The 19,458-nt window shown below is 38.5% G+C and overlaps 1 protein-coding gene across 1 annotated transcript in view; it reads left to right on the plus strand.

Annotated features, from left to right (window-relative positions):
• The window catches only part of LOC121856220, a 34,641-nt gene that overhangs the window by 13,310 nt on the left and 1,873 nt on the right, over positions 1-19,458 (plus strand). The window contains exons 4-5 of the transcript XR_006086924.1: positions 5,182-5,304; positions 5,791-5,912. The gene's annotated coding sequence lies outside the window, so the exon portion shown is untranslated. The remainder of the gene's footprint in view (positions 1-5,181; positions 5,305-5,790; positions 5,913-19,458) is intronic.

Consider the following 19,458-nt stretch of genomic DNA (forward strand, 5'->3'; position numbering starts at 1 on the left):
AAACTAAGAGGAATTTAAAACATAAGTATAATGAGGGAGCAGTACAACCTGGGTTGTACAGTAATAAGGTTGAACAAGAGGACAGAGCTTTCAGGATTATGTCTAATTGGTAATTGTGTGTTGCAATGGTACTACTTATTTATTTACATGATAATTTCCGATTAAAATTTATTTGGTGGTACAATAAAAAAGCAGGTACTGTAAATATAGTAAGTGTTGGCAAGAAATATTAATATCGACAATAGATATTGTTTTAGAGATATTTAAAGGAAGGGAGCGAACCCTTTGTCCCTCGGATGCAGTGTAAAAGTTGTTCCACACCTTCACACCGTGGTATTTTGGTGGAGGTCTGGGACTGAGAGGAGTGCATGGGGGTGGTCTTAGTAACCTTGGGTGCCGTAAGTTGTATCTCTGATTATTCTGGAACTGGAAGTAATTATTGTCAAGGCGATTGATAGATTTGTAAACAAAGAGGGCAATAAGCAGTATGATAATATTCGAATTTTAAAAATTTCAATATATCAAATTTCTTCCCCACAGGTGGATCTGTTTTTTCTGGGTGGTCATTGTCCGCATAACCTCTTGTGCAGTAACCAGAGATTGTGTTTTTGAAGAGCCAGAGCCTCCCCATAGTGTGTGGAGCAGTGTATGGTATCAGGTGTTGTAAATGTAAGATCATGATAGATTTCTTTCATTGCTGTGAGAGTGGAGTGACTGCCGAGTGTGATACATGACACTGCGCATCGTTTATTGATTTTACTGTGAATGGCTTGGTATGGTTTCTCCAGTTAAGTTTCGGGCCAACAATAACTCCGCCGGTGAATTTAGCATTTTGTTTTATGCTTGAGGACTATATTACCAAGGTATAGGGGGTTCAAGTCTGGGGGTAAGTTTTTCCAGAAAGATCGTTTAGTGGTTTTCAAGTATAGGGTCAGTTTATTATGTATTACCCAGGTCCCGACTTTAGTTAATTCGGGTGTCTATAGCTCTCATCAAGGAATGGAGGTCTGAGTTGCTGGGTATAGAGATTACTATCGTCTGCAAACATGTTGTATTTTTATGAGTGAGCTGGCGTGGGACTATGTCAAAACTATGTACAACTAAAAACGGTACTGGACCGAGAATTGAACCTTGGGGGACTCTATACAAGATTACGCAGGAGCTGGATTGGTGGTTATTATAATATACATTGCATCCTGTTGGACAGATATGAGGTAAAACTAATCAGGGGACAGGCCCTCACAATCGTAATGTCTGGAGCTTTGAAAAGGAGGATGGTGTGGTCGACAGTATCAAGGCTTTAGAGGGGTTCAAGAATATTTTGACCGTGAACTGACTGTCATCAAAGGCATTTAAGATATCATTAGTAAAGGAGGTAGAGTACCGTCAGTTGACCTTCTAGCTCCCCAAATCGAAACTGGGGAGTCCAAAGATTATCAAAAACAGAAGGAATTCGTAGTCTAGGTTGCATGCTAGCTTTTCCAGTATCTACTTGTCCCCAGATTTTTTATATGCGGGTGAACTTTAGCAATTTTCAGTTTATCGGGAAAGACACCACCAGTGAAGGAGGAGCAAATGTGGGAGGAGAACAGGTAGAAATAAGTGGCTACTTTCTAATGATGCTCATTGTGTTATTGTCTTTGCTTACGTATCTTTTGGACATTTTTATGATGGCCAGTGACAGGGGGATAAGAATAGTTCATTTTGCTGTCTGTTTTGCAGGTAGGCTCTAAATTCCTAATGGTGATCAGTGATGTTTCTTGGCAAGATTTTTGCCAACATTAATAAAATATTCATTGAAGTGGTTGGCAATGAGGAGGGTTCCATGATAACTGAATCGTTTATCATAAAAGCGCCGGAGTGGGGGGTCAGCCGGATAATGAAAGTGCTCCTGTTCTGAATAGAATTTGCGAGCATTCCAGGTTTTCATTGTCGCCTGATGCCGACTGGAGCTTATTTATAATAGGGTTACGTCTGGCATTTGTAACTGCCGGGTGTTACTCTACTGCAAGCATCACCGGTGTTAGGCCTGCACCCCTCGGAGTTTGTGCCTTTATCGTTATCTTAATTTTGCTTGTGAGTATAGGGGTTTGAAATGATACAGTTTTCTAATGCTGACTTAGTCTGAGCGGGAAGATGACCAAAGCGAGTATTGAAGATGCCAGAGAAGTTACAGTTGTTCACGTTAGGTTGTTTGAGGCATAGACAAGATCCCAAGTTAGCATTCATATTAGGTTGTTTTCAAAAAGTGAGCATGTTGTCGGTTTATTGAATTAAGATCAATAGACCTTTCAGGTCTTGTACGGCTTTTGGGAGCATATGGCAAAAACTGGGAAGTGATCTGAGATATTGTTATAAATAATTCCACCTGCAAGGTTGTTAGGAGTCCAGATATGATCTATCACAGTGGCAGAGGTGGCAGTTGCTATCGAGGGTTTGGTTATAGTGTTGAAGAAGAGTTTAGAATGACAGGTAGCAAGAAGGTTCTGTTACCTCTGTGGGTGTCGGTTCTGATTTTAATGTTAGATCGATGAAATATCCTGTGATGTAGCAGCTTCTTTCCCTCTGAACTTATGATAGAGATAAACACTCGGAAAATTTGGCGAAGAAAATTCCAGACATTAGGTGTGGGTCTTCTGTAGATTATCCCTACCAGGATACTGTGTAATGTTACGTAATTCAATGAAAAGATCGTATTCCTCCAACCTTTAAATCATCTGTTACAGGTTATACTTGACATCAATATTGTGTTTTATACCATCACCGTGTCGTGACGTGCTTACCTAGTGTCTATTATAATTAGGGAATGTTATACAAATGGTCAATATCGTTAGTGAGTTTGGTTTCACAGAATCCAAGTACATCAAATTTCAGGGCAAGAAGATAAACACTGATCTAAAAAGGTATCTAGATGAAGGGGAATACTGCTTGATGTTATGGCTAATCAAGGAGAAGTATTGAGGTAGGAGACTAGAACCAAACCCCTGTGAGTCAGGAAAGCAATAGTACAGTGAGTTTTGTAGAAAGATTGGTGGATCGAGACGAGGGAGTATTGTGTCGGCACCGCGGTAAATGGGGTGTAACACATACGATCTAGCAGTTAGATCTAAGGGAATGACACTAGCACTGGCTATTGTGGGGACATTGATACGCTGATTAAGCAGTAAAACTCAGGTTCACGAGTGTAAAAGGAAGATGTAAGAGCATTAAAATAGTAACTTACTCTGATGCAACCAACAGATTTAGGATGACTGTTGAGAGCAATTGAATGGGAGGTGCTGTCACTCTGGTTGTGATTTCCACAGAGGGTAGACGTGGAGTACAGGTTTGGCCGACGAGAACTGCGATGGTGACAACATTAAATTGAGCTGTTTTCTCATATACCATATATTGAGGTAAATGGGATCTGCCAAAATAAGATTTTAAATCGGCGTGTCGCCGGCTCGTTTCGCAGCGGGTAACCCGTGGCATTCACTCGCCCCTCTCTGCCGAGTTATCCGAGCGAAGGCCAATAATGGCACCTCTCGCCCTGTTGCGTCTTTCCGATAATTCCTCGGTTCATTTGACGTAAGATCCCATTAATGACCGGCACGGCGTCGGCGTCCATCTACGACACACGATCTCAATTAGCGTAATATGCGATCGGAAGCCTCGTAGGATTAGCACCTTTCAAAAACATGTATGTACTCATTTGTGCTCGAAGGTGTAGACGTAGAGTTAGTAACAGTTCTGAAACGGGTTGTGTAACATCGGTCGGAAAGCCTCGAATCACGTCGACCCCGTGGCCAAAGACATTATTTCGGGGTGACCGTACACGTCGATTATAAGCCAATATAGGAGCTTCTCGACAGACAAACGAGTCAAATTCCCGATGCTCGTTCGCGAGTCCAACTGAACTTTCGTAGATAATGACATACAGCACATTACGGTACAGTCGGTCCCCGACTTACGACGGGATTACGCACCTGGTCGCAAGTCGAAAATAATGCCGTACATAGAAAATCTAAAATGGGCGTCTCTTTTTCTTCGCAGCACCACGAGAACTCTCACTCTTACGGTTGCCAGCCATTTTAAAGGGAATTCCAAACAAAAATTTTGTCGGCACACGGCACAATCACTAACGTTGGGATTCGAAAATACGTAATTTGACAACATTTTGGTACGACCGAGGCGGTCGTAGGTCGTAAGTCGAGGAGTAGCCGTATTTAACTGATGATAACAGAAAAAGTTATTTCGTTAATGTTTTTTTTTGTGTGTTTTAATGTTTTGTTAGTGAGTCAGTTCTTGTCTTCAACATATAGGTCACGAGGGAGGCTTAAATATATCTAGAAAAAAAATTTTTGCTCCTGCGCAAATATCACAATTGATTTGAACTGTCCTCTGATTGGTCACAGTAGATTATGTGAATTTCGAGGGAAAGATTTAAATAATAAATCCCACAAAATTGTGTTTCTCCCGGCAGCACAATAAGAATCCGTCAATATCGTCGCAGTTTCGTTCTACGTCGGTCACGTCCAGGAAATGTAAACGCTATTTGACGTGTACGAAACCGTACGTGCCGATTAAATTTTTGCTCGTCCATCGCAAGAAGTCGGGTAGTTTAGATTAGGCTAGGTAGGGTTTTCAATGTTGTTTTTTAACCCTTCATGTTGATTCATTGTTTTTGTTAGTGTAATAGGAAATTAAGATCATATTTTTGTAGTATAAAAAATACAAATATAAACCGTTAAAATTATCGTTGCGGCCGTGCTCCTATTTTCCGAAGGTCAAAATACATCAAAAACCATTGGAACGAGATAATTTCAACCTACCCTAACCTATTTGAGTAATCAGTTTGTCCATGTGGTATTAAACTAATACATAACGTTTATTTTTAATACAAAGTTGTTATTTGACCCGGATTGTGGGCCAAATAACCGTCGGCTATTTAACCGGGACTTGCGGGGATCGGATAGGATTTTAATGGGGTTGTAGTCGGGATGGTTGGGGGCATTAAACGAGTCATTACATTATGGTATTATTTAATTGTATAATTTCTGTCGACAAAAGCATTTAGTTTTATTTTAGATCTCGGTCAAATAACCGGCGGTTATTGTGCCGAGTACTGGTCAAATAATCCCTGCCTATAATATAATAGGTTTACAGTGTTGTGTATTATATAGCTATTGGTCACATTTCCAGGAAGCTTCAAAGACCAACAACACATCTCGGTATGACAAGTTCAGACTCGACCGTACAGACCCGTCCGGTCTCGTATACGACGCCGTTAACGGCACACGGAGAAACGCCGCCGACTCGTGGGAGGTGAGACAGACGTCGTCACTTCACGTCGTGTCGTCGGGCGTACAAGCCGAGTGTATTAGAGGACTTGTATTTAAGTGCCCTTGTACGGTAATCCTATAAAAGTGGTCATTTATGTAAATGTTTGTGTCTAAAGTCACGTCCATTGGTGTCGGTGGTACGGGACCTCTCAAAACTATGACCCAGATTCACATTTTCCATCCCATACCAAATTTTGAATGTGTGTTTATTTAGTTTTTCTCTAGAGTACAGTACAGTATATTAATAACTTGGAGGTTCGTTTTCAAAACATAATGTCATCATTGTTTATTAATTATGATACTCTACAAATGGTGTGCTACTTTTTATACCTTTTTCTACTTATATATGAATCAGTTGAGTGAATTTAACTTTTATTTGCATAGTTTTGAAGAAGACTACAGTACTTAGTACTATTTTAAATGTCTGCATATCAACAGTGCAGTACTTTATCTTAAGTAATATTTTCAGGTACTTTCTCCATCACTGCCTAAAGTGGACCTGAACTTTTGGACCTGATGTGAACTAGAATGAAGTTGGCTGGATATAAAGTTAACTGGACCTGCAGTGAAGTGGACCTGAAGTAGTCTGTGGTATTGTATTTCTTATTGTTGTGGTACTTTGAATGTTAGGAAAGTTCTACAGGCATTCCCCAGTTTATAAGAGTACCTGTACTGTGTATTATAAAAACCTATAGTAAATCGAATCAATATTCCTATAGACTCACATTATAAAAGCCAAGATACTTTTCTACAATGAAAAAAGTTCCCCCCCAAATTATGTAGTCTCCAAAAAGTATCGATAGATTTTTTTAGCGGCAAAATTTAAAACGCTAAATGAAATACATTGATGTGATCCCCAGTGCATCAGCATAAGTTGGTACAGGTACACCCGGTCACTATAACAGCAACAGCTATAGACGGCGGGTAGGACTGAGGGAGGGAATCATCCTTGTGTGACATACAACTGTATATGCTATACTATAACAAGAAATCCATTAAGCTATATTAATGTATGTATCGTGCTGGGTACAAGCAAGGCCCCAACCGAGGATTACAATAATATCAAAATATACGTGAAACGGAAGAGTTTTGGAACGTCAGAAGCGAGACCGAGACGTACCTCGGGGCAGACATTTCACCGTCGTGTCGTCGTAACGGTTTCATTCGTACCGATATGCATAATATGGTTGTTGACGACATTGAATTGAAACATCTTATTTAGCCAGAAAAATGCAGATACAGAGTGGATAGAAATAACAATATTAACATGGCTGAGCCAGTTGAGAACCTGAGCTCTCTTTGAGGCACCTGATATATACTATACATTTATCTCAAGGAAGTATTATGTAACATTTAGTATCATCTGGGATAGTACAATAGCATGGTAGTAATAAGTACATCTCATAATGTTACCACGGTTATCACTTCAATATTTATTGATTTTATTATTTATTATTTTTATGTTTTATTTATTTAATTATTTATTTATTTATACATGTACATGTACATATACATACACTTACATACATACATATGCAAGTAAATTACTGTAGGTGTGTGTGATCCAGGTATATGCTGATAACCACAAGGAAAAAGAAAACACTTTTTTTCCTTGTGGTTATGAGCATATATATATATATACATACATACATACATACATACATACATACATACATACATACATACATACATATAAAATAGAGTGGAATTTAAAAACATAAGTATAATGGGGGAGCAGTACAACCTGGGTTGTACAGTAAAAAGGTTGAACAAGAGGACAGAGCTTTCAGGATTATGTCTAGTAGGCAATTATGTGTATTGCAATGGTAATTACTTATTTATTTACATGATAATTTCCGATTCAACGGATTTGGTGGTACAATAAAAGCAGGTACTGTAAGTATAGTAAGTGTTACAAGAAATATTAATACTTCGACAATAGATATTTTTTTAGAGATCATTTAAAGGAAGGGAGCGTAGTCTTTCCTCGGATGGGTGGGGGTAAGTTGGTCCATATCTTCACACCATGATATTTTATGGAGGTCTGGGACTGAGAGGATTGCATGGGGGGTGGTCTTAGTAACTCTGGGTGCCTTAAGTTGTATCTCTGATTATTCTGGAACTGGAAGTAATTATTGTCAAGCAAGTGATTGATAGATTTGTAAACAAAGAGGGCACAGCAGTAAGTGTTAATATCTTCGAATTTTAAAAATTTCAATATCGCAAATTTTTTGTTTGTGTGATCTGTTTTTTTCAAGTGGGTCATTGTCCGTACAACTCTCGTTTGTGCAGTAACCAGAGATTGTGTTTTTGAAGAGCCAGAGGCCCCCCATAGTGTGTGACAGTGTATCAGGTGTCGGTAAAGAAGATCACGATAGATTTCTTTCATTGCTGTGAGAGTGAGTGACTGTCGAGTGTGATACACGATACCGCACCGTTTATTGATTTTACTGTGAATGGCTTGTATGTGGTTTCTCGTCAACAATAACTCCGAGGAATTTAGTATTTTGTTCGCGTTTGAGGACAGGTACAGGGGGTTCAAGTCTGGAGGTAAGTTTTTTGTTCTGCGAAAGATCGTGTAGTGGGTTTTCTCGAGATTTAGGGTCGGTTTATTATGTATTACCCGGGTCCCGACTCAAGTTAATTCGGCGTTCATAGTTATCGTCAATGAATGGAGGTCTGAGTTTCTGGCATAGATATTACTATCCTCTGCAAATAAGTAGTATTTTATGAGTGAGCTGGCATGGACTGTGTCGTTTATGTAAAACAAAAACGGTACTGGACCGAGAATTGAACCTTGGGGGACTCCATACAAGATTGGCGAAGAGTCAGATTGGTGGTTATTATAACAGACATACTGCATCCTGTTTGACAGATACGAGGTAAAGCAATTGTGGGACGGGCCCCTAACGCCGTAATGTTCGAGCTTTGAAAGGAGGACGGTGTGGTCGACAGTATCGAAGGCTTTAGAGGGGTCCAAGAATATACCGACCGTGAACCGACTGTCACGAAAGGCATTTAAGATGTCATTAGTAAAGGATAGCAGAGCACTCTCAGTCGACCTTCTCGCTCTAAATCTAAATCGGGAGTCTGTGAAGATGTCATTGGCATTGCAGAAGGAATTTAGTCTATTACATGGTAGCTTTTCTAGTATCTCACTCAAGGGTGGGAGGACTGCTATGGGGCGGTAGTTCTTGAAGAGACCTCTGTCCCCAGATTTTTTATATGCTGGGCGAACTTTAGCAATTTTCAGTTGATAAGGAAAGGCACCACTAGTGAAGGAGGATTTACAAATGTGGAGGAGAACAGGTAGAAATAAGTGGGCCACTTTTTTAATGATGCTCATTGGTATATTGTCTTCGCCTGCTGCTGCATCTTTGGACATTTTAATGATTGCCAGTGACAGGGGATAAGAATAGTTCATTTTGCTGTCTGTTTTGCAGGTAGGCTCTAAATTCCTCATGGTGACTGTAGTGATGTGTTATGTGTAAATTTTTGCTCATTGAAGTGGTTAATGAGGAGGTTGCGTTTATAACCTGATCGCTATCGAAGTTTATGAGTGGGGGCCGAGTGTTTCTTTTGTTTGAGTAGAATTTGGACCGAGCCTGTTTGGTATATGTTTGAATTTGTAATGACTGTGTTACTTGCTGCTTGGCATCACCGAAAGGGTCTTTTTTTGGCAAATTTTTTGGAGTTTGTGTTTTTTATCGTTATCTTAATTTTGCTGTGATAGGGTTTGGAAATGGATATTAGTCATTGATTTATTTTAGTGGGGATTTATAGCAGCATGAAGATGCCAGAGAAGTTAGGGCTGTTTGAGGTATAGACAAGATCCCGGTTAGCATTCATTAGGTTGTTCCAAAAGGAGCATGTTGTTTGGTGTATTGAATTGAGACTTACTAGACCTTTCAGGTCTTGTGGCTTTTTTATACATGGCAAAATCTAAGTGATCTGGAGACATTGTTATAAATAATTGCACTTTTAGGGTTAGGGGTGTTGTTAGTCCAGGTATGATCTATCACTATGGCAGGTGGTATACTCTAATGGGTTTGGTTATAGTAGTTGAAGAAGAGTTTAGAATGACAGGCAAATCTCCTGCTATTTAAGCGGTCTCGGAACTTACGATGAGATGAGTTCAGGTAATTTATCAAGAAAATTCATGAATATGGGTCTTCTGTAGGTCATCCCCACTAGGATATTTCTAGGCCGTTGATGCATTCAATCTAAAACACTGTCCAGTTCGGTCCGAACCTTAATTCTCTAAGAGAAGTGTACTCGACATCAACACAGGGCGACGCTTCACCGTGTAGTTGACGGTTTATTTCAGCGCCTATTATAATTAGAATGTTATACAGACGGTCAATATCGTGTGAGTTTGGTCTCACAGAATGTAAGCACGTTCAATTTGTGATAATAGATAAAACATCTGAAGGTATTTAGATTATATAAAGATACGACATTCACCATTTTTAAACATTTACATCGCCGTCTGTCCATCGTTAAACCTGTAGCAAATTGACGCTTGTTAGGATGCACTTCAATATATAGTACTTATTTTGGACTATTTTAAGGAATGTCAGACATGTTTGGTCACCACATCGTTAATATTGCATCGCCACATCTTGGCTTCACGAGGAGACCGGGTTGAGACGCCAAAATTTTCATTTTATAAATAAGGTCATGAGATGGTACCCCAATGACATTCTTACTATTGGGACCTTATGGACCAGTATTTTTGCAAACCATCTCTTTTTGTTTTTAAAATATGGCCAATTGACTGGAATTGTCACCGGGACGCAACCGAAAGGCCTGCCATTTATCGGAAGGTGGAATAATGTCTGCGTGGAGTAAATTTTTGTATTGTTTGAAATGGATTACTGGATTTATTTTATTTTATTTATTTAATACTGTAACATATTAAACAGTGCGTATTTTTTTTTTAATTCGTGGCTGTTTAAGAGACGATCGTCGGTCAAGGTGACGCGGTTCAATGGCTATAACGTGGGTAATCGTGTTAATTGTGGTGGTTTATTGGGGATTCGAGCTAAAGATGATTACGTTTTCTGCACGCCGTGTGCGTTGTGGATTTACGATCGAGTCGCGTATCGGTGCTGTGAAAAATTAATTTTTAAATGAATTATTTATGGAGATTAGTATTAAGATCGGAAATATAGGCGTCACCTTCCACTCGAGACACTTGGAGACGATAAAGTAGCCTGGTTCTTCTGCTGCCAACGGAAGGCTGTAAAAATTTTGATGTTTATTTTCATCGCTTGTCTAATTTATGACGACAGTGTGATATTTACTAAAATTGTGGGTAGCAGTTACTAAACGGTAGATACCATCGCCGTGTTGATATCGGAAGCACGACGCTGGCTCTTAGACGTAGTTCACGTTGTACCGTGCATCACGAATGCGACCGGTCGGCGATAATTGCGTCTTCGCCATCGCAACGTTTCACTGTTTGTGTTATTTTGGCAACACAACATTATGCAGTCTATTGTTTCTCACTTGTGTATTTTGTTTGTAATATGTGTTTATTTATGGTTAGGTTTGTGATTGGGCTAATTCACTTTAAGTAACGGCATGCGATGTCACCGGCGGCGCCATTATGCTTGCAATAGTCGCGGGCGGAGCCGAACGACGGAGTCCTGGCGTGTCGGGCGGCGTGCGCCGCCGCCTCCGCCGAGTCTGTCCGCTGATGCGTCTCGCCGTTTTGCGGCTATTGTGGAGCACGCTGCTGCTGAAGGATGAGAACCGCCAGTCTGCTTAAAATGTCGGGGTGTTCGCTGCCTTCCATCGACGGATCGGGCACATTACAAGGCTGTTCCTTGCCGTCTTGACGCCCTACTCTTCCACTACTCGCCGTACGACGCGTTGCGACTTGGGGTATTCGAGGAATGACATTGTAGGAGGGGCATTACGATTGATTTTTAATACTTTGCGGTTATAAAGATGTAGTGTAATTAGATGCAGGCATTGCATTGCATACTTAACTATTAGAAGAAGTTCGGGGAACGTGGCAGTCGTCTGATAGGGAGGGTAATGAGACAAATCTCACAGAGAAGAGGTAAGTTAGAGTTTATAGTAGTAGAGTATTATAGCGAGAAGAAATGGTAGCGTGGTTCTAGGTGTGATGTCAACACTGTATATTAATATCACTATGTACAGTATAAGGTAGTATATAAAACACCAATGGGTGTTACAGCTTTTTTTACTAGTTCAATAGGGGGATTAATAGGGGTTCATGACAATTATGATAGACTATGGTATTCTCGATCAATCCTAACCTCACAACTAGAATGGCACTTCACTAAGTCGATCGTTGGGGAGGTTCAGATCACTGACTTCCACAGACTATACAGCCAAGCACTTTACTGTTACACGTGGAGTTGACAGCACTTGTCGATGACTCGTTGAGAATTTCTGTTGGCTTAGTGGGGCTTTCTCGAGCGGACTCGGGGACCTGTAGCTGGCTCTGGTTACTGACACTTCTGAGAGAGCTCTGTTTAAATATTGGTCGAGCCGTGACCTCTCACTGAACTGGGTGGTCTTGACCGGTTTGTTGTCAACAGAGTGTTGGCTAATTAGTGGTCCTGAATTGTACAAGTCCGAGAGCTGATGAGTGGTGGTAGAATTGGTTCCTCAGTGGTTCACCTATTGTTGTGTGCTGCCCAGGTGTCTTGAAGGTGCGGTTGTAGGGTCACCGGCACTCGAAAATTAGCGGACGAGGTTTGAGTCCTAGGGTCGACCTGAGGTGTGTCAACCCGAATGTGTGGTTGGAACAGGACTGAGTGTGCTTGATGTTACATCTGGATAATCTGGGCTGTGTTTTGGTCCGGAACAATCAATCATTACACGCGAGCCGAGACGTCGGAAGGCGACGCTGGTTTACGACCGATATTGCCGGGGCGGCTTCCGGGACGGTGCACGTCTGACGGGGAGACGGTCTGGTCGTATCGCTGAAGCGCCGCCCGACGCAAGACGCACTGCTGGAGAACGTCTGTGTTTTTCATTTTATGATGCTATTTATGATTATGCTAATAACGTGAACAGATATTTTAGCTTACGGTCACATTTATACGCCGTATTTGTAACGTGACTTATTTGTTGCTTTAATGTTAAGTTGCCTGACGGTTGATTCTTCCACAAACAATGGTGGATGATTATGATGATGTGATTCAGCAGTTGAGAAGATGGTTTGATGGACTATACCATCCTCTTCCTGCACCACTACCTGAACCTCCCTCCACATATCACCCTTTCTCCATATCACCCTTTCTCTCTTCCACATAGCACCCTTCACATACCACTAACTCCTTCTTCCAGCTAACAATTTTCTTTCTCCACCACCACTTCTCTTCTCCACTTATTACTTTCCTTTTTTCTCCATTTACCACCTCTGCTCTGTCCTTATACCACCAGTCCCTCTTGCCCACCTACCAGCCTCCTCTTCCACCCACCACTCTTCCCTTCTCCACATACCACCTCTTCACATACTAGCTGTTTCTCCTACCTGCGAGAAGATCTAACACCTTCCTCCTCCATACCACTTGTTCCTGCCTCCCACTACCACCACCACCACTTACTATTACTACTACCACTACCATCTACCACCTACTTAATTCTCCACCTCTTCCACATACCACTGTTTTCTCTCTACCACCTGTAGGTTCATTTGACTTGTGTTTATTAAGAGGTTATAGATATGATGATCAATTACTAATATTGTGATTTTCTGATTACACGACACATATTTAGTCAAAGTGACCAGTTATTAGTGTTGATGTTAATAGTATAAGCACTGATAAGTTTATATTGGAGTTTGTTATAAAATATGAGTATACTTATAAAGTGTGAGTGTCAGGCCGGGCGGAGGCGCCTCATGGACCGGTTTCCGCGAGAAAATTTGGTATTTTATACGCGATTCATCTGTGATTTTGGACCGAGAATGCGAATTTGAAGAAATCGCTTTGGTCCGAAAATATTGACACTGGTTTCTTTCTTCAATTAGAATATAAAGTGACATTCTATCCGCCGGATACACTTCCACGGCTTAACGGAACGTCGAAAATTGCACGCCGATATCGCCCATTTCTACAGAATCACGGACACGCGGGTCAGCCCGGCGAATCGTGACGAGATACTGGAAGGAAGTCCCGACCGCAGAGGGAGGAAACGAGACGGGAACGCATTGTAAAAGAGAACGAGAGACGACGACCGAGAAACGAAAACGTCACGGACGACAAGACTCGTGGTCGGCGAAATCTGAGACCGTAGAGGATTCTGACAGTGTTTATAATGCGAAAGTACTTAACTTAGCATAGAGGTATAGTATTGAAGGTTTCATATGTAAAAGTGTTGGATACTATGAAAAGTATTATTAAAATGGGAGTTTAACCCACAAGCCACTTTTTAGGCCCATCGCACGACCCTACCTTGGCGGGGAATCGAAACGAGATCAACCCCCTCTTAATCAAAATGGGTAGAATAGACGGACGCTGTGGAATGTCACCTCGGTGTATAAGAATGGTATGCATATGTATTTATGTCCTAATTTTTATTGTGTATTGTAAGTAGGTGTTATTGTATGTATATTGTGGGGATATATTTCAATGCAGTATCGCGATCGTCTGTCGGTCGCCATACGAGCGGAGAACGTCTCGGCGGGGCTGCCATGGTCGCGTCGTCGCGGCGGCGGTAATGTCGGACCGGAGACGGAATTTAGGCGCTCGCTGGCATGGTACTTCAGGACGTCGAATTAACGCCCGCTGCACGAATCGCGTGCCGAGCTTGGCCGCAGTTTGTAAATGCAGGGTATGCTGTGTATGTGTGGTTTAGATGGCAATAGTATACTGTAGATGGTAGGGTGAGGTTACTGTAAGAAACAATGAATTTTGATGTTTTAATTGAGTTTGTTTAAAGTAGGATACTCCGTATTAATAGATAAATGTTTATATATTTCACGGTAATCGCTCCGTGCCGGCTGCAGACGAAAGATACCGGGTGGAGACGGAAGGCGCGTCCGAGAGTTTGCCGGAGCCGCTTCGACGAAGATTACGCGTTCGAGCGACCCAGGAAGACGCTGGGAACGGAAGATTTCCGGCTGATTTAGGGAAGACGCTGGCTGACGAGAAGAAGACGTTATTGGGACTGAGCGGTGCGACGACATTTTGTGTAGAGGATTCCTCGTGAAAGAGGATTTTAATTTGTTTAGGCGAAAAGTGATGGTATGCTTGTAATGATTTTGGAATAATGTATATCATTTGTGACTTTGATTAATTTATAATGTTTGTGAACTTTGAATAGTCGTGATGTTTTGTGGACTTGAATTCAGATATCGTGTGTGTGACTCGAATATTTTTCATCCCGTGTGGACTTTAGAATATTTTGTAATGTATGTGGATATTGAATAGTTGTGATGTTTTGTGGATATTGAATAGTTGTGATGTTTTGTGGAGTTTGAATAGTTCTGATGTTTTGTTGACTTCAAATATTTTTTATCCTTTGTGGACTTAGAATACTGTATAGGACTTTGATTAATTTATCATGTTTGTGACTTTGAATAGCTCTGATGTTTTGTGGACTTTGAAATAGTTGTGATGTTTGTGGAGTTTAATAGTTCTGATGTTTTGTGGAGTTTAAATAATTGTTGTCCTGTGTGGGACTTTGGAATAGTTGTGATGTGTTGTGATTTGGACTACCAATGTTTGTGACTTAGAATAATGTATATTCTTTGTGGACTTTGGATTAATTTATTATGTTTGTGACTTAGAATACTGTATATCCTTTGGGGCTTTGATTAATTTATCATGTTTGTGACTTTGAATAGTTTTGAGGTTTTGTGGATTTTGACTAGTTTTGATGTTTGTGGACTTGGAATAATGTACAGTATATCATTTGTGGACTTTGATTAATGTATAATGTTTGTGGACTTTGAATAGTTGGGTTTGTGGACTTGGGATAATGTATATCCTTGTGGACTTTGATTAATGCATAATGTTTGTGACTTTGAATAGTTGTGATGTTTTGTGGACTGGGATAATGTATATCCTTTGTGGACTTTGATTAATGCATAATGTTTGTGGACTTTGAATAGTTGTGATGTTTTGTGGACTTGGGATACAATGTATATCCTTTGCTGATTTTGATTAATTTATAATGTCTGTGGACTTTGAATAGTTCTGATATTGTGTGGACTTTTAATAGTGTTCTGTTTTTTGGTCTTAGAATAATGTATATCCTTTGTGGACTTTGATTAATGCATAATGTTTGTGGACTTTGAATAGTTGTGATGTTTGTGGACTTGGGATAATGTGTATATCCTTGCTGATTTTGATTAATTTATAATGTGTGGACTTGAATAGTTCTGATATTTTGTGACTTTTAATAGTGTTCTGTTTTGTCTTAGAATAATGTATATTCGGCCTGATTAATTTATCATGTTTGTGGACTTTTGAATAGTTTTGAGGTTGTGGACATGGAATAATGTATATCCTTTGTGGACTTTGAATAGTTGTGATGTTTTGTGGACTTTGAATAGTTCTGATATTTTGTGGACTTTTAATTGTTTTATGTTTTGTGGTCTTAGAATAATGTATATTGTTTTAGACTTTGGATTAATTTCTAATGTGGACTTTGAATAGTTCTGATATTTTGTGACTTTTTATTGTTTTATGGTTTTAGAATAATGTATATTGCTTGATTAATTTATAATGTTTGTGGACTTTGAATAGTTGTGACGTTTTGTGGACTTTGATTAATTTATAATGTTTGTGACTTGGACTAATTTTCAATGTTGTGGACTTGGAATAATGTATATTGTGATTAATTTATAATGTGTGTGGACTTTGGAATAGTTGTGACGTTTGTGACTTCAAATAATTCCGTCCCGTGTTGACTTTGAATCTTTTTAATCTATGTGGACTTGGAATAGTTGTGATGTTTTGTGATTTAGAATAATGTATATCTTTTGTGGTCTTGAATAGTTGTGATGTTTTGACTCGAAATATTTTCTGTCCGGTGGACTTTGAATATTTTTTAATGTACAGTTCTGTATAACGCGATAATTGTGTTCTTGTAAAATATCGTGTTATAGAAAATCGCGTAATAGAAATAACAGGGCTTATGGAGAGAAAATAGGTTAGGTGCAGGTTACTCAAAATCGAGAAAATTTAGTAGTTAACCTAACACAAAGGATAGCACAGTTCAAATAAATGTTACATTCATATCTAATAATAAATCATACAGTAAATGTAACACTTTACTTGGATGGGGAGAAGGGTGATTTTGAGGTTGATAAAATCAGCTTCTTCAAGTGTTATATCCTTTCTTTTATCACCGGGAATTCTATCACCAGAACACTTCTTGTTGATATTCTCTTTACTATATTCTCAGTTAATACTGTACCACAAAATTGGAGAAATAGTGCGCAAAATCGCTGTTATAGTAAACAAGCGTTATACAAAATCGTTCCTAATTCATAACGCGTTAGAGCAAACGCTATCCAAACACGCTGCTATATAGCAGAAATCACTGTATGTGGACTTTGAATAGTTTTGATGTTTTGTTGAGTTAAAATATTTGTCATCCTTTGTGACTTTGAATATTTTTTTAATCTATGTGACTTGGACTAGTGTTGACGTTTTGTGGAGTTTGAATTTGGACGCTTCATGGACCGTAAATATTTTTCGTCCTGTGACCTTTGAATATTTTTTAATCTATGTGGACTTTGAATAGTTGTGATGTTTTGTTGACTTCAACATGTGTTCACCTTTGTGGACTTAGAATAATGTGGCTATATCTCTGTGGATGTTGATTAATTTATTGTGTTTGGGCTTTGAATAGTTCTGTTTTGTGAATGAATAATGTATATCCTTTTGGGAGTTTGAATATTGTTAATCTATGTGGATTTGGACTAGTTTTGATGTTTTGTGGACTTGGACTAGTTTGATGTTTTGTGGATTTTGAATAGTTCTTGATTTGTAGACTTGGAATAATGTATATCATTTGTGGATTTTGAATATTTTTAATCTATGGCTTTGAATAGTTGTGATGTTTTGTGGACTTGGCCTAATTTCAATGTATGTGGACTTGATTAATTTATTATGTTTGTTGACTTTAATAGTTGTGATGTTTTGTGACTTTAATAGTTTTATGTTTTGTAATTTTAATTGACGTTTTGTGGACTTCAAATAATTCCTGTGGTCTTTGAATATTTTTTAATCTGTGGACTTTGAATAGTTTTGAGGTTTTGTGGATTTTGAATAGTTGTGATGTTTTGTGACTTTGAATAGTTGTGGTGTTTTGTGGACTTGGAATATGTATATCCTTTGGTGACTTTGATTAATTTCTAAGTTGTGGACTTTGAATAGTTCTGATATTTTGTGGACTTTGATTGTTTTATGGTTTTAGAATAATGTATATTGTTTGATTAATTTATAATGTTTGTGGTCTCGGCTAATTTTCAATGTACTGGACTTGGAATAATGTTTATTTGATTAATTTATAATGTTTGTGGACTTTGAATAGCTCTGACGCTTTGTGGACTTCAAATGTTTGTCCTGTGGACTCTTAATTTTAATCTATGACTGAATAGTTCCGACGCCTGCAGACTTAAAATATTTTTTCTGTCCCGTGTGGGAATAGTTGTGATGTTTTGTGGACTTAGAATACTGTATATCCTTTGTGGACTTTGAATAATGTATCTTTGTGGGTTTTGATTATTCTAGCATGTTTGTGGACTTAATAGTTGTGATGTTTTGTGTAGTTTAATAGTTGTGATGTTTTGTGGAGTTTGAATAGTTGTGATGTTTTGTGGACTTAGAATAATGTATATCCTTTGTGATTGATTAATTTATTATGTTTGTGGACTTTGAATAGTTTTGTGGGATTTCAAATAATTTCCGTGGACTGCGAATATTTTTTAATGCGGACTTGGAATAGTTGTGATGTTTTGTGGATTTAGAATATTGTATATCCTGTTGACTGAATAGTTGTGTTGTTTTGTGGACTTTGAATACTGTATTTGTTTGTGGACTTTGATTAATTTATAATGTTTGTGGATTTGGACTAATTTTAATGTATGTGGACTTTGAATAATGCATATCGTTTGATTAATTTATAATGTCCTCATGGACTCTGAATAGTTCTGATGTTTGGGGACTAAAATATTCTGTCCTGTGGACTTTGAATATTGTTTAATCTTTGTGGACTTGGACTAGTTTTGATGTTTTGTGGACTTTGAATAGTTTTTAATCTATGTGGATTTGGAATAGTTTTGATGTTTTGTGGACTTATAATTTTCAATGTATGTGGATTTAGAATAATGTATATTCTTTGTGGACTCTGATTAATTTATCATGTTTGTGGACTTGTAAAAATTTATGCCCTGGACTTGGATTATTGTTGATTGTTTGTGGATTGTAAAATTTATGTCCTTTATTTATTTAATAATTTATAATGTTTGTGTACTTGGAATAATTTATATCGTTTGTGTACTTCAAGATAAGTCCTAAAGGATGAACAATATTAGTATATCCTTTGTACTTAATAGATTTATATCTTTTGTGGACTTGAAATATTGTTCATTGTTTGTGGACTTGTAAAACTTTATTGTTTATTGGACTTGTAATAATGTATTATGTTTGGATTTGTAAAATTTATACCCTTTCTGTACTTAGAATAATTTATAATGTTAGTGCATTTGAATAATTGTGTATTGTTTGTGGACTTGAAGTTTTATAAGTCCACAAAGGATATAATTATTCCAAGTACTAATAAATGTTATAAGTATTCTAAATACAAAGGACATATAAAGCTTGACAAGTCATAAAGGATGAAGAATATTCTATGTCCTTTGTTTATTTAGAATAATTTATAATGTTTGTTATTGGAATAATTTCTATCCTTTGTGAATTTAAAGTTTTATAAGTCCATAAAGGATGAATACATTCCAACCAATAAAAGATATAATCATTTAAAGTCTGAAATTAAAGATAGATTGCACAAAGCATATAGAAGTACTTTTATCTTCTTCAAAAAATTAATTAATTTCTATCCTTGTGGACTTGAATATTGTTCTGTTTGTAATTTGTAATAATAAAATAAGTGTTACAACACGTAACTGAACGAAGAG

The sequence above is a fragment of the Homarus americanus genome, unplaced genomic scaffold (genome assembly GCF_018991925.1).
Source record: "Homarus americanus isolate GMGI-L3 unplaced genomic scaffold, GMGI_Hamer_2.0 scaffold48016, whole genome shotgun sequence".
Classification (NCBI taxonomy): Eukaryota; Metazoa; Arthropoda; class Malacostraca; order Decapoda; family Nephropidae; genus Homarus; species Homarus americanus.